Here is a 16,593-nt window from a genome sequence, read left to right on the forward strand (position 1 = left end):
GGGTTGAGGCAGTAGAATCACTTGAACCGAGAAGGCGGAGGTTGCAGTTAGCTGAGATGGTGCTACTGAACTCCAACCTGAGTGACAAAGCGAGATTCCGTCTCAAAAAAAAAAAAAAGCTATGTTTTTACTATACTATAGCCTTCACTAAAAAGACAAGAGTCTATAAAGTAGGTGCTTGTCTTAGGCTACTCAACATCCAAACCGTCTTCCAATTTGAGATCTCTATTGTGTATCCCTTAGCAAGAGGCAGGATCCTGACACTCACTCTAATAATAAAGAGATCAAACATTCTTTCTCCCTACCTCTGAAAGCTGTGACTCAGTCAATCAGACTGAACCTCATCAATGTGACTCACCTCCCCACTATTTCAGATATTAAGGTTGTGACGTAAAGCTGCAAAAGTAGTGATTAAACACAAAAATGCTGGAGTGAAAAATCCAATGACAGCGGGAAATGTTCAATTATGGCACTTACAGACATATTTGAAACAAGTATCCATCTGCAGTAGCATCTTAACTAGACCATTTTTGGGGCATGAACTTGGTTGTATTCCCAGCTATGTAGAAACCTTTGGGTATTGCCTGTTTTATATTCCTACCTCTGAAGCTTTCTAATAATCCTGTAAACTACTCTATGTCCTTCTATAAATTCCTTCTTGGTTAAGTTTGTTTGGCAGACCAGTAGTTGTTATTCAAAATCTTTTCATTCCTTCTTCCCAAATATGCGGCCACACAGTTACGAACCACATTTCCTGGTCTCTTTGCAGCTATATATGAATAACTGTGTAAAAAACTTAAGATATGAGCAAAAGTAAGACGTGTAACTCCTCATTTAATTTTAACTTAAAAAGAAGTTGTGGGACTGGGCGTAGCGGCTCACACCTGTAATCCTGACACTTTGAGAGGTCTAGGTGGGCAGATTGTTTGAACCTAGAAGGTGGAGACCAGACTGGGCAACATGATGAAACTCTGTCTCTACAAAAAATACAAAAATCAGCCAGGCATGATGGCGCATGCGTGTAGTTCCAACTACGTGGGAGGCTGAGGTGGAAGGATCACTTGTACCCAGGAAGTTGAGGCTACAGTGAGTTATAATCCCACCACTGTACTCCAGCCTGGGTAACAGAGCCAGACCCTATCTCCAAAAAAAAAAAAAAAAAAAGGTAGATTTTGGCATTTCCGTCTTTACTAAAGTTTGAAATGCCCATATGGCCTCCACTATACAGGCAAGACTATTGCCTTAGGAGATGACAGCATAAACAAAACGAAATGTACATGCAAAAGCTTCCTCTGAATCATGCATAGGACAAAACACAAAGATTTAAGGGACTGGGAATGCCGGAGTAGATTCAGACTGGGAACCTATACACCTACCCTTTAGTGATATTCCCCAAGAGGGTCCATATATCACCAAACCCACCCAATACATTGGTGAGGGTTGCATTGCCGACATCTTTGAACAGCACTCTAGTGGCTGCACTCTGCAATCTAGGGGTAGCCAGTGGTGGGGTAAGGAATGCCAAAATTGTCTTGGGTTCCATAATATCAGGATCCTGGGATAGCATAAAATCAAATAACAGCATTTAACCAGCAGAGACAAGTGAATATGGCTACCATAATAGGCAGCAGGTGTACGGGGAATAACTGAAGATTTTGAACCATAGTGGTTAATTGATTACAGGGTCCCTAAACTGAAATTCATGGACAGCAACTAAATCCCAGTTTGATCTGTTTGACTAAAACCTTTCAGTTCTATTGAAAAAAGCCCTTACTTGAACAAAGATGACTCTCCCATTTCCCAGATATGAATCAATTCACAAATCCCAGAGCACTCTGAATGACAGGCAATCGAGAAATCTTTATTAAAGTGCCTCTGTGACTGTCCCCAAGCAGTCCCCAACAACATTCATGAATGTATACCAGGGCAACCGAACAATACTTCTTGGGGAGGAGGGATTTTTGGAACCTGGCTCTGAACATTTATTCCTGAGGACCCAGAATGCCGCTGCCATCCACTGGTCAGAGTGAGGCTCATCGGGGTTAAAGTAAAAAGTGAGCCTCAGACAGATGCATCTCAGCAGTAACTGCAGACAGTCATTATGGTTGTCTACCTAGTTCCGGAGTGTAGAGTTAGAATATATTTTATGACATGGATCTGGGGAGAGTGATAAGAAGTTCAGGGATTGTGAGAAGTCACACACTCTGGCAACAGCAGAGTTGAGTCCAGCGGCTATGCGCCAAGCGCCTACCAGGCGTGGATCTCGCGGCGATGGAGTCTCTTCCCATAGCTGCTCTTGCCTGTGCACCCTGCTTCTCAGTCTCCTTTACTTGCTGCTTTCTTTCCAAGACTGCTTCTCTGCCTTTCCCTTCTATTCTGTATACTACTCAGGATTCTTCTCATCAAAACCCTTTCTGTTTTGCTTAGCCAGATTTAGCTTCTGAGTTTTGCAACCACAAACCCTGATTAGTACAGACTGCATATAAAATAAAACAAAGTGGATATAAGAGAAATTGAGAAGTGGAAAGAAAAGTTTCTGAAGACATGTTTTTATCTCTTGGTTCATGTTTTACCCAAAGCATTCCTGTTAATAAGTCAATAAGTACTATTTAAATACTTGACGTACCCAGAATTAGGATTCTTTCATATGATACAGAAATAAATATGAATTACACATCCTCCTCTTTCTGGTTTCTTTAAAGAATTAGTAGATGAGGAATTATTAATGGCTAGCCTAATTCCTCTAATAAGAGTGTGGGTCAGAGGTATATCAGTAAAAATGGGTGGAGTTAAAAGACTGAGTGAACCTGAATGTTTTTGACAATCTGACTGGAGAAAATAAAACTCAGAACAAACAAGACATTACTCTATGGTCACAGAAGAAAAACATAAGAGAGAGGAAAGAAAGAAGGCAACACCCATCCTTCCTGTGGAGTCAGGCAGGATTCGTTGTCTCTGTGGCAAAAGGATTAAAGAGCTTGCCCCTGTATTATATATATTTCCAAGAATTCTGAGAAAGAAGAAAAAAGATCAGCAAAGAGAAGAGAAAATATGCCACCCTGAAAGCTATACACACAGGTGCATGCATACACACACACACCACATTCTCCCCCCTGCTGCACCCCCCCCCCACCGGCCACACACACGCTAGTCGAGATGCTCCACTTTTCATTTCTCTAATATTCCTAGATGATGGACCCACGTGTGAACTGTTCAGTGATTTGCCACTATTTTGTATGCTCTACAACATCTTGGCTTTTCTTGAACAGGTATTCTCCCTTTATTTGGCATTCACTGCTCTTTGATTAAGCACTAAAGGGTAGCCTTACCCTATCCTTAAGAATAGGCTCATGGGAAGATATTCTTTTCTACTCTCAGCCTGATATGGCCCTTCCTTTTCTCATTCAGGAAATTGACCTTTCTCTGTCAGGAATTTATTCTCAACAGCAATAAAGAGCTTTAATGCTAGACTGAACAGCACTAAATATCTAGGAATATTAGCAGAAATGAAGGGGTGCATCCGTACTGGTAAGTGTGTTTATTTGTGTGTGTGTGATATGCAGTGTGTATGTATATGTGCATGTATGTGTGTGTGTGATGTGGTGTGTGTGTATGTGTGCATGTATGGGTGTGTGATGTGGTATGTATGCGTGCATGTGTGTGTGTGTGATGTGGTGTGTATGTACATGTGCATGTGTGTGTGTGATGTGGTGTGTATGTATGTGTGCATGCGTGTGTGATGTGGTATGTATGCATGCATATGTGTGTGTGTGATCTTCATGGAATAATAACCCACTTCTGAAATTCTAGTCAAGTTAACGCTGGCTTAGAGCTGATTCCATTACATAAGGATAACCAGAATCTGTGTTGCCCAGATGTAGCCTATGGATTTTTCTTTTTTCATTACAATACAGGTATTGATCGACTTACCACCTATGCAACTTAACGACCATTCGACTTTACGACCACAATCGCTAGCCATGACTGCTCCGTGTCTGGCAGCGCAAACGTTGCCCAGCTGGGCGTACAACAGTGCAGACCAGCTTCCGGCAGCACTACCATCTCCGCGTGCACCATTTCAACTGTACATATAGCCTACTCAACTTACGACCAAATCGTGTTACGACCGGTCCACGGTCCCAACCATGGTCGTAAGTCGACCACTAACTGTAGTCTGTTAAACTAGTATCAAGATTTTATGAAACATGGTTTTTGTGTAGTGCCTATTCAATGTTCAGCATTGGAGGAGAAAGCAAGACTTAAAAAGAAACAGGCCAGGCATGGTGGCTCACGCCTGTAATCCCAGCACTTTGGGAGGCCAAGGCAGGTGGATCATCTGAGGTCAGGAATTCATGACCAGCCTAGCCAACATGGTGAAACCCTGTTTCTACTAAGAATACAAAAATTAGCCAGGCCTGGTGGCAGGTGCCTGTAATCCCAGCTACTTGGAAGGCTGAGGCAGGAGAATCGCTTGAACCTGGAAGGTGGAGGTTGCAGTGAGCTGAGACCATGCCACTGAACTCCAACCTGGGTGATAGAGTCAGACTTCACCTCAAAAAAGAAGAAAAGAGTGTTATGGGAGATTCAGTAAAGCACACAATATGTCTTAGCCCAGATTTCAATACCTGCAAGAATCTAACTTGAAGAAGGTGTGCTCTGTTACAAGCCTTGAAAAACAGGCAAGTTAATGGTGTAGAAAAGTAGTCTGAATCTAATAAAGAGCATTTAGAAAGCTCCAGAGGCCAGAGAGAGCTGTGGTCCCATGGAAGGCACTTCAACACGACTGTGGCATGAGAGGGCAATGGGGAGGGATGGGGCAGGAGAAACTGGCAGAAACCTTATATCTTGAAGGGCCTTGCAGGGCATTCCAAGGTATATGGATCTTACCCTCAAAGGACTTTGGAGGTTTGGGAGTAACGCAGACAAGTTTTACCTAAAGAAAGGTCACGTAGCTTGCACCGTGGATAATGGATGAACTGCTGGGGGTTAAACAGAAGGCAGAGCGATCCATCAGGAGATGGGAGATGACAGTGGCTTGAACTAAGGAAGTGACAGAGCAGATAGGAAAAAGTGAGAGGATTAAGTAGGAACAACCGACAAAAATTGATTACTAACTTGACATGGATGATGGGGGAGAGGTCCATGTTTCTGTTTTGGGCAAATCCTTGCATGGTGGTGGGAAGGTAGGAGATAGAGCCGGTTGAGAAAAGAAATGAGAAAGTGGAGAGTTCGGTGTGAGATATAAATTAGAGGAATCTCTGGACCATTCACATGAAAATGCCAGGAGGTCACTGGGTCTTGAGCTGGAGGGACACCATCAGGGAGAGAATACAGCGTTGGGAGTCATAGGCATACATTTGGTAACTGAAGCTACAGGAATGGACCAGCCACTTAAGGTGAGGTTTTCCAATGGAAAGAAAGCCAAATTTAGATGCCAGGCAAACACTACTTTTAAGAAAAATGTGGTGAGAAATATGTAAGTGAAAGAGAAGACAGCACGGTAAGAAGAAAATTACCATGGAGTGCCAGCCTGGCTAACAAGAGCGAAACTCTATCTCCAAAAAAAAAAAAAAAAAGACTTAAAAAGAAACAAAGAATCACATTTATTTTTCTTCTCTTGTCCTTAGACAAAGGATATTTCAATTTCTCTGTTTTCGAGTGTCTTCCTATGTTGGGGGAAAGAAACAAACAGCTGATTCCATAGCTGATGACCGAACCCTTTTCAAGGGCAGTTGCCAGAGGACCCTGACTTTGGAAGCAGCTGTTCCTCATTCTCCGGGAAATTTACCAGCACCAATGGGAGGTGGGGAATGGAGAACCTTCCAACCCCAGGGACTTAAATCACTCACATTTCTCCTTAGTAAATCAATGAGTAGTTTAGAATCGATTCTTATTCTATAGATTTTCTCCTCTTTTCAAGTCTTCACATGGCCTGGGGGAGGAGAAAGACCTCCACAAAACCAAATACACAAACCGCAGAAATGTGCGGCTTTCACTTTTGAATAATATATTCCAAAAAAGACTTTATCTCTTACCAAACTGTTGTTTCTCAAAACCACCCAAGTGATATCAATTATAAACTTCTGAAATTGTCCTGGGTAGGATTTTCCTGCACTCAGGATTGGATTGACTCCCTAGAGCACATTTGATGCTCAGGATGCCAGGAACTGGGTTTCTTTCTAAATGTTGAGCTAGGGTTGGGAATCCCAGGGTGAGCAAGACAACTAGGACTTCTCCCTGTTTCCACCCGCTCCAGAACAGACACCAATCTTGGATATTCATCTGAAATACCTCCAGATAACACAATACTTACAGCCCCTGCTCCAAAATGGTTGGAATTCCCCAGAACACCAGGAGGCTGGCCGTGCCGGGAGCCTTATTTCACAGACCCTTCTATGTGTGCTCCAGGCTCAGTCACAGAGCCTGAGTGATAGGCTTCTCAAAACAGGTGGGGCTGCTGGTCAACCTCCCACAGCCTGGGCAGTCCATTAGCAGAGTGGTTAAATAGAGAAAGCCTGGGTTTGGTGTTCAACCATATTCTTCTCCTGGGACTCCTTATCCCATCAGAGACTCCCAGGTGTTCAGAGGCACCTGCTTTTCTGACCATTGAGGCTCCCTCTCCATCCACCCTATACTCCAAATTAACCCTTCTTCCACACACCACACTAATTTCTCTTTAAAACATGCCTTCCTTGATCAGCAATTTTGAGCCAAATATTGACCAACTTAATGCATTATCCTTTTGTCAGAGAATTTTCATTTTAATGAAGGGAATGTTTTACAAATCAGAATAAAAAGACTAAGATTAAATCTAGGTTGTTCCAAATACCAATAGTATTGGGGCCAAGAGGGAAATGGCAAGAAGATAGACCAATTCTGAATATGTGAAAGGCCTTTCTAGGAACGTGAGATGTTCAGAAAATGGGAAGCAGTGCTTTGAGAAGCGATAAGATACCCATCACTCTACCACGGGTATTTTTGTTTTGGTGAACTTTTGACTGGTTGAATTCTACAATTGTGATTCACAGTATCAGAAGCACATGCCAAGCAAACTACTAGGATGCCTTTCAGAGGTCCTTAAAAATGGTACAGGTATTCACTTGATCTGAAGAAGAGGGAATGACATGGAGATTTCTAAAATTTATTCTTTTATTGAAAAAGTCTTAGTGTCAGGGACTGCCTGGTACTAGATGATACAATAATGAATAACTGAAACACATCCCTGCCCTCAAAGGGCTTACAGTCCAATGAAGGACAGAGACAGCAATAGGCAACTGCAATATAATTCAAGTAGAGGGTTTTTAGGATGTTGGTGGAACCTAGGCTGGAAACCTACCACAGCTGCAGCCACAGCCACAGACTCAGTGGTGGGGGAGTGAGTCAGGGAAACTTTTCTTTAGGAGGCAAGGTCTAAGGTCAGTCTGAGAGACTAGCTGGAGGAGTTATTCTGGGGAAAAGAATATGCCCTAAACAAAAGACAGGTTATATATGTTTACTAATAGTTACTATATTTGTGACCAGAAGGGTTTTTTCCTCATGTCTGGTGGAAAGGAAGAGAGATCTTCTATATTAAGGGATGAGAGGCAATTTATGTTAAATAAGAGACATTTATTTGTCTTCTAGAGACTACTTGAAAAATACCAAAGGCTTCAGCTTAATTCCACCACATCTTCCAGGTAGAACCTCCACGTGTGTGGATCTACCGGGACCTTCCCAGATGTAGCAAGGAATATGTTCCACTGAGTCGGGAGGACAGAGGATAGAAAAGAAGGAGAAAGAGGGAAGGAAGCTACAGGAGAAAGGGTCTCCCAGGCTTCAGCAGAAGCTGAATCCACATGACCAAATGGCAACCCAAAGGGGAAAACCTGAAGGAAAAATGTGGGTGTATTCAGGACCAGCCATTAAGAGGGCTTTTCTATTTCTGGTGATGTATTGTCCTTACATGGCCACAGGGGGCACAACAGTGTTCTCCTTATCTATTGCTGTGCCATCTGTCACCCCAAGACCTAGTGGCTCAGGACAACAATTACCGTTATGGTCTCTCACGTGTTGGGGATGGACTGCGCTCAGCCAGGCAGCTCTTGCCAAAGTCTCTTACGCAGTTGCTGTCAGATGATGGCTGGGTGAGAGTCGTCTTCACTCACTTGTTTGGCAGTTGAGGCTGGCTGTCAGCTGAGATCTTAGCACGGTCTGTTGGTTGGAACACTTACTTGTGGCCTCTTAATGTGATCTGGGTTTCCTCACATATTGGTGCCTGCATAACAGAAATGAACTTTATGAGGTCCAGGTGGAAAGTGTATCACTTTTTATGATCTACTTTGGCAGTTAGCATCACTTTCACCATAGTCACAGGCCCTCCAGATTCAGGAGGGGTGAGAAAATGAACACCTGTGTGTGTGTATTTACTTGTGTATACTTAAGTTGTACAACATGATGCTTTATACGCATATCCATGGTGAAATGATTACTGCAGCCAGCAAGGTAGCATATCCATTATCTCTCGTAGTCACTCTGAATCTGTATACTGCTTTGGGGAGAATGCACATTTTAACAATATTAATTCTTCCAATCAATGAACACGGATTTTCCCATTTATCTGTGTCATCTTCAATTCTTTTATCAACGTTTTATAGTTTTCAGTATACAGATCTTTCACTTCTTTGGTTAAATTTATTCATATGTATTTTATTCTTTTTTATTTTACTGTGAGATTGTCTCCTCGATCATTTTTTTCAGATAGGTCGTTAGTGTAAAGAAATGAAACTGATTTTTGTATGTTGATTTTGTATCCTGCAACTTGACTGGACTCATTGATTAATTTTAAAAGTTTTTTTTTTTTTTTAAGTTTTGGGATACATGTGCAGAACATGCAGGTTTGTTACACAGGTATACATGTGTCATGGTGTCTTGCTGCACCTGTCAACCCATCATCTGGTTTTAAGCCCTGCATGCATTAGGTATTTGTCCTAATGCTCTCCCTCCCCTTGCCCCATGCCTCCCCGACAGGGCCTGGTGAGTGATGTTCCCTTCCCTGTGTCCATGTGTTCTCATTGTTCAACTCCCACTTATAAGTGAGAATATGCAGTGTTTGGTTTTCTGTTCCTGTGTTACTTTGCTGAAAATGATGGTTTCCAGCTTCATCCATGTCCCTGCAAAGGACGTGAACTCATTCTTTTTTATGGCTGCATAGTTTTTTATAACAGGAGAAAAAGATGGACTATACATTTTTATGGAAGCAATTTCAATATCTTGTAGGAAGTGCATGCAGGATGAAATGTATTGTGCCAATGTCTTTGGAAAATATAATCTGCCACACAGAGGGATTATATTTGGATGGAAATTACATTACAAATTGCAGCAGAATTGCAGCACAAACCATGGTATTAACTGCTACCTGCCTGTCAGTAGGGCAGGTGTGCCTGGGATAGTATTTTTTTTTTTTTGGACTCTGACCCTCTTCTTTTGTCAACCAGGGGCTTTCCATCTTCTGTCTTCCTGTTGCTGCTTTTCAATTCTACCTTAGTCTATGGTAGAGTCACTTCTGGAAACCAGACTGATAAGAGGTAATATGGAGTAGTTTGAGGAGCACTGTATTTTTAGATAGAAAGACCTGGGTTTGTTTCCTGGGAGGACCATTTTCCAGCTCTGTGGCTTTGGGCAATCTACTAAACTCCTGAGCTTCAGTTTCTCTCTTTGAGAAGTTGGGGAAATAATAGTACCTTCCCGATAGGGCCATTGTGCATAGTAAATAAGACATAATGCAAGGAGAACAGCTGGAACAGTGCAAGCACCTTATAAATATTCCTTTTATTAGCTGACACATTAGCTGATAGATACTCTTAATGTCCTTTGAAATGTTTACATTTCAGTCTCTTACAGCAATGGTCTCCAAAATTTTAAATCATGCACTTTGGTCAGAAAAATGTTTCATCCATGCACCTTCAATATGTGAATATTTTACATACGTAATTTTTATGCATATGGTATAGTACCGTCTAATTCACATAACATACTCCCAAGTACCTATTAAACAGGATTAGTTAAAATACATAGAAATTCTCATATTGTATCCCATGCCATGGTAAATCTGGTATTCCTCTTCACTTTGATGAGCATGTCTTAAAAGCAGATCAGTTTTAGAGGAGTATCTATAACCATATTCCTGTGTCTGTAAGTAGCTGGAGACAGATATAAAGAGAGAGAATGAAAGAGAGAGATAGCCAGAGAGAGGAAAGGCAGAGGGAGGAAGAGGAGGAATAGGGAGAGAAAGAGGTGAAGGAGAAAACTTTTGGTTTTCACTTTATATGGTTCTGTAATGCTTAGATGTTTTAGTATAATAAACATGTATTACTCTTAACATTAAAAAAATTACAATGCAGGAGTTTAGTTTGACCTCAGTCACTGCATATCTTAATACGCTATTTCTTTCCCATTGAAATTGTTCCAAATATATACGCCATGTGGAAGTCTTGGGAAGGGTAATTCTTCCCTGAACTTCACCTGGACTAAGAGAGCAACTGCTCTCTGTAACATCTTACCCTTCCCGACACTTTGGAGGTAGGAATTTATAGACCTCTGTGGTTTGAGGAAGGAAAAAGAATTTCTTTTGCACAGAGTTTTCCCTGGAAGACTCTCTTGTTTACTGAAATGCTCTTTCCTCTACAGCTGTGTCTGTCTCTCCCTGGAAAATTCTCCACCGTGAAGGAAACTCCTTTCCCTGAGTGCGTACTTGGCCAAGCTGGTGGGTTTTGTTTGTTTTTTTTTTTTTTGTTATTTTTTTTAATGCACATAGAACATGACCTATACCTATACCTGCACTGTAGTTATTGGAAAATACGGTATGATGTGTCTGAGTAACGTTACTGGCAAGATGAAGAAGTGTTCATATAACCTACATACACTGCCAGACTAGCATTTTATCCTAAGTGTGATGATGACCACTATGTTTATTTATAAAGTCCTGCTCAAATAATGGAAAAATGATGGTTTCTTCATGGCTACACCCTTTGAGTCAGTGCTATCACCACTGTGATGGGATAAAATTACTTTTAGTTCATGGTCGTGAAGGAATAAATCCATGTGATTCCTCCCTTTCTTAAAAGGATAACTTACATCCTGTATTTCCATGTACATGTGGTACCTCTTTGTTTTTATTAGTTGTTGATGTACACATTCTACAGTGTAACTTAATATTAACAGATAGGACTTGCTTTAGGCTTTGCAGCTCAAAAATACCTCCCCATAACTTCTACTTATAGATTAATTTGAGTTAGGATGGCTATTTTAAAATACAAATGCCATGCTGGGTGGTAGGTCCCATTTACCTTTTAGTAGAAATTATTTAGTTAAATAATATGCAGGCTATAGTCTATCGGCTCCATAGATCTATTTTTCACCCTTCTCCACCTGCTTCATGCCCTAGGATACTGGCTTTCTTTGGCTACATCTGCCTTGTACAGGTTTGGCCAATTGGCAGCACTGGAAGGAGGTTAAAGGGTAGGAGGAGAGAGACTCGGGTATCTATTCCCCTGGTCACTTCCCTGCTGGGCTATGGCTTGGCACTGACTGTGTTCCTCTACCTAAGGCCACAGCTATCACCTGGCCCTGCTAACTGCTTCCCCCAATCCCTGATCCCTCCTGCTGTCCATGTCCTTCGGGTGCTTTATTATCCTTTGTTGATTTCCTTTCTCCTGCCCACATCTTTGCAATTGTCTCTTTGCCAAATGTTCTCCAATCATCTTTTTTGAGTGTGTCATTTGTTTCCTGATAGAACCCAGACGAATAGAATAATACCTTTACAAATGGCCTCAGGAAACAGAACCCTAAAATGGTATTGGGATCATATTATGTGGTAGGCAGAATAATGGCCTTCCGAAGATGCCTGTGTCCTAATCCCTGGAGCCTGTGAATAGATTATGTCACATGGCAAAGGGGAATAAAGTTTGCAAATAGCATTAAGGTTTCTAATCAGCTGACCTAAAGATAGCGATTATCTTGGTTAACCAGGTTTGGATTACCCAATGCAATCAAAAGAGTCCTTAAAAGTGGAAGAGGGAGGCAGGAGAGTCAGTGCCAGAGTGACATGATGTAGGAAAGACTGAATGGCCATTAGTGGCTTTGAAGATGGAAGAGCCACAGAAAGCAGGAGCCTCTAAAGATGGGAAAGGCATCAAAGCAGATTATCCCCTATGGTCTCTAGAAAGAATGCAGTCTTTTAGACACCTTGATTTTAGCACAGGGGGACCTATATCCAGACTTTTGACCTGCACAGCTGAAGGAAAATAAATGTGAGTTGTTTTAATCCAATAAATTTGTACTAATTTGTTACAGCAGCAATAGAAAACAGATACAAGTTGCTAACATATTTAATGAGAACATGGAGGCTTCTTGACATAAGGAAATGAGATATGGATAATCCATGGTATGTTATTCAAATCATTCCTAGTAACAGAGATTAGGATGCAATGCAAGAAGAGGGCAAGTTGTGGAAAGATCAATTAGTGAGGGTCCTTAGTTTCTACAGTGACAATGGTAATTATCAAGATTGTGCTGTTTCTGTGAGTCCTAGATAATGTACACAGATGAAAGGAAAATCTAACAGCTTCATAGGTCCATTCAGGGCACAAGAATAATATTAGAAAACTGGCCGGGTGCGGTGGTTCGCACCTGTAATGCCGGCTCTTTGGGAGGCCAAGGTGGGTGGATTGCCTGAAGTCAGGATTTGGAGACCAGTCTAGCCAACATGCTAAAACTCTGTCTCTACTAAAATACAAAAAAATTAGCCGGGCCTGGTAGCATGCGCCTGTAATCCCAGTTACTTGGGAGGCTGAGGCAGGGGAATTGCTTGAACAGGGAGATGGAGGTTGCAGTGAGCTGAGATCGCACCAACAGTCCAGCTTGGGTAACAGAGTGAGACTCTGTCTCAAAAAAAAAAAAAAAAAAAGAAAGAAAGAAAACCTTAATGGCATCTTTAAAAGAGCTGTTTACCAACGATCTTGAAACAAATCTGAGTGAGGACCAGTCCAGCATCTGAGAACTGCATCAATGTCTGTTTTGTTACGGAGCAAAGAGTAGAAACTTGAGACATAGGATGGGAATATTTAGGGGAACACAGGCAAGACTAAGACCTTTGAACTCCCAAATTGTCTCAAAACTTTCCTGCAAATACAGAACCTCATCCAGCAGAGGGGCTGGAGAGCATGGGCTGGAGATGACCTGTGCTGGGGACACACGTTTTTCACTCAGATAAGAGGATAGGGAAGTGTGTCTCCAGGTTGAATATCTACCTTTCTGCAACCTGCTTTTGTCCTTAGACATTGACCTGTATGGACAGCATCAGCCAGACTTCTTTGTCTTTAGCTTACGGTTAGGTTTGGCCAATTCACGGCACTGGCAGGAAAATAGAGGGTGAACTGAGAGGGCACAAACAGGGTATTTATCCACCTGGCTCCCACCTTGCTGAATCTCTGTTGACTGTGTCTGCCACAGCCACTGATTTAGAAACAGCTACAGAGGCCAGCCTTGTTGGACAGCCCGTTCCACAGCTTGCTGCTCTTTGTAGCCCTGGGGCCCTTCACCCATCCCTTGTTCATCTCCATCACCCTGCCCTTGCTTTTCTAATGAGCCTTGCATTAAACTCTCCTCAAACACCTCTTTTTTTTTTTTTTTGCCAGAACCGTGACTGATATCATCATCATCATCATCACAGCGGACATTTATTGAGCACTTATGTGCCAGACACATGCCCAAACACCATCCATAAATTAGCTTATTTTATCCTCACCATAACTCTGTGAGATAGATGACTATTTTTACTCCATTTTACAGATCAAAAAAATTAAAATTGGCACGCAGCTTACCCAAACTCATCCAGCCAGTTAGTGCCGAATTGAACCCAGTCTCTAGAGTTAGAGGAAGCCTAGTAGCATCAGGATCGTAGATAGGTTTTGAAGTCTGGAGAGACTCAGGTACAAATATCAGATGTTGACATGAGCCAAGACACTTAATTCCTCTGAGCTTAGGTTTCTTGATTCCTAAGATGGGAGCTACATTCCTTCTGTCAGTTAAAAGTTCTTTGTAACAGAGGCAATACTGCCCAATCAAAATTACAGGAATCCAGAGAGTTCTAAAGGATCCAGGTAGCAGGCACTAATGAAAACATTCTTTGAGCTCTCTAGGTTGTCAAATCCACAATTTTCTATTCATTCCCATTCATTAGAAATTCTAATTCACAATTAGAATTTCCTGAAGTGCCTAACTGACGTTGGTCACTCGGGTTATTTGTCCACACATTTTATCAGGTAGGATAGGGCACCAAGTCTGCATTCAGTATGGTGGGTGAGTCTCCCTCAGAAAACTAGTGTTATTCTAGATGGAAAAGAGGTAAGCACTGCTGTGAATGCAACAAGTAAATAAATACACAGTATAAAACTTACTTTCATGCTTCCTGCAAAAAGATAATCCAGGCAAATGCTTGGCACAGGGTTCAGATTTTCTCTTCCTTCCTGCCAGACTGTTAGGAGAATAAGATTTGGGTTGTAACGGGAGGAACAGTGATAGAAAGCATTTATGCTCCGCTGGCTGTACTGCTGATAGTTTCTCACAGGAACTATTAGGTGTCTATTCTCCTGTTACACCCAGTTAAAGCCTCCAGTCTTTACCCCGTAATGCCATGCTTATATGGACTTCTCCCTACTGTCCGTAGGCTTCTTCCAAGGCATGTCAGTGTACTGCCTCTCCCTCATCTGATCCATTTTTTTTTTCTTTAAGATTCTTTTCCTCCCCAGCATTTTATTTGGAAAATTTTCAAACAGGAAAATTTTAAGAATTAGACAGTGAACACCCATAAACATACCATCTAGATTTTACTATTAATATTTTAGTTTATTTGCTTTTTTGCATTTCCATCTGTCCATCTAGCCAGCTATGTATGCATTTAAGCTCCTGTTTGACAACATTGTTTTAATGAGTTTACAAAGATTTTTTAGAAAGAACTCAAATCTCATATATCAATGTTAGCAAAGAACCAACTGAAAGGAGTCAGCAACTCTTAGGGGATGGACAAGTTTCCTTAGTTAATGCTGTGAATAGAAGTCTTTAAAGCATTTATTTATCACAAAAAGTAACCATCTGTTCTTGATGATGGCTCCTATCATTTCTAACTATGTTTTTAAAAGAGATTTTTCTGAGAGCTGCTTTGGAATGATAGAGAAGAGTTCTTAGGAAAAATTCACTGGCTGAAGTGACCCCAAACCAGAGGAGTATCTGGATGGAGCATGTCTAGATAATAATAAAAACGGGTTTTGAAAAAAATGCCCAAAATATGTTCCAAAATCACCAGAGATTTTTACATCTGATCATCAAATCCTAAAGGAGTCTGGGATCCTAGCATGCGAAACTTCCAATCTTGAGAATCAGATAAGCATCTCGACTCCTGGAGATGATTTAAATACTAAGATAATTTTCACATCCCAAGTTGCATTAGATTCTCATGGGACTAGGTTTTACTATGAGATTTGTGGTTCTTGTTTGAGCACCTAAATTCAAGATTTAAGCATTAGAGTTCTTGCTGATTTGCTTACTTTTGAAAGAAAGTTTTGAGTAAGTGCAAAGGGGATAAAGTGGAAGAAACACACCACATCCATTTTAGAAACATAAACACAAGTCAGTTTACATTCACCTCTAAAATATGGAGCATCTATTGTTGGTGCCATCTGTTTATGCTGTGGGATGTGGACATGGGACTTCATTGCATGCATTTTATCTTGATGGATGAGTAGGAATGGAAGGGTGTGTTTGGGGAGTACCATAGGGAAGGTGGAATTAACAGGTGGCCAGGGAAAGCTTGCTAAAACAAAACAAAACAAAAACAGAAAAAGGAGATTGAGGAATATCCCACTAGTAGGGGAGAGAAGGTCTGATCTGTATTGCAAAGAGGACTGGAATGCAAACATAATCCCAGGACATGTCAAAGAAAAGGAAGTGATATGATTTGGCTATGTCCCCACCCAAATCTCATCTTTAACTGTAGCTCCCACAATTCCCTCACATCATGGGAGGGACCTAGTGGAAGGTAGTTTCACCATGGGGGCAGGTCTTTTTCATGCTGATCTCATGATAGTGAATAGGTCTCATGAAATCTGATAATTTTATACAGGGGAGTTCCCCTGCACATGCTCTGTTGTCTGCCACCATGTAAGATGTGCCTTCACTCTTCTTTTGCCTTCTGCCATGATTGTGAGGCCTCCCCAGTCATGTGGAACTGTGAGTCCATTAAACCTCTTTCCTTTATAAATTACCCAGTCTTGGGTATGTCTTTTTTAGCAGCTTGAGAACAGACTAATACAGGAAGTAAAGATGAAAAGTAGGTAACAGTATCGGAGAGAAGCATGGAAATTCCTAAATAAATGAATACAGATCAAATGGAGAAGAGATATTTGTGAATTCAGCTGGAAAATCCTCAAGTAACCAGGCATAATGTGATAAGGCCTGGCCTGGGGTCTGGGATATGATGAAATAGGGATGGGTACTAGAGATTTTTGGTCTGCTGGTTATCTACCTACACGTTTTTAACCCTTCTCCTCAGCTCTTCCA

General features: G+C 41.5%; 1 long non-coding RNA gene across 1 annotated transcript; it reads right to left on the reverse strand.

Annotated features, from left to right (window-relative positions):
* Positions 1-7,887: 7,887 nt before the first annotated feature.
* Positions 7,888-14,556, reverse strand: LOC116559974. Its single transcript, XR_004272713.1, has 3 exons — positions 14,436-14,556; positions 13,860-13,953; positions 7,888-8,254 (listed from the first exon to the last, which is right to left on the reverse strand). It is a non-coding gene; the product is annotated as an uncharacterized LOC116559974 (long non-coding RNA).
* Positions 14,557-16,593: the final 2,037 nt, after the last annotated feature.

Source organism: Sapajus apella, unplaced genomic scaffold (genome assembly GCF_009761245.1).
Source record: "Sapajus apella isolate SASKATOON/1434 unplaced genomic scaffold, GSC_monkey_1.0 scaffold25, whole genome shotgun sequence".
NCBI lineage: Eukaryota > Metazoa > Chordata > Mammalia > Primates > Cebidae > Sapajus > Sapajus apella.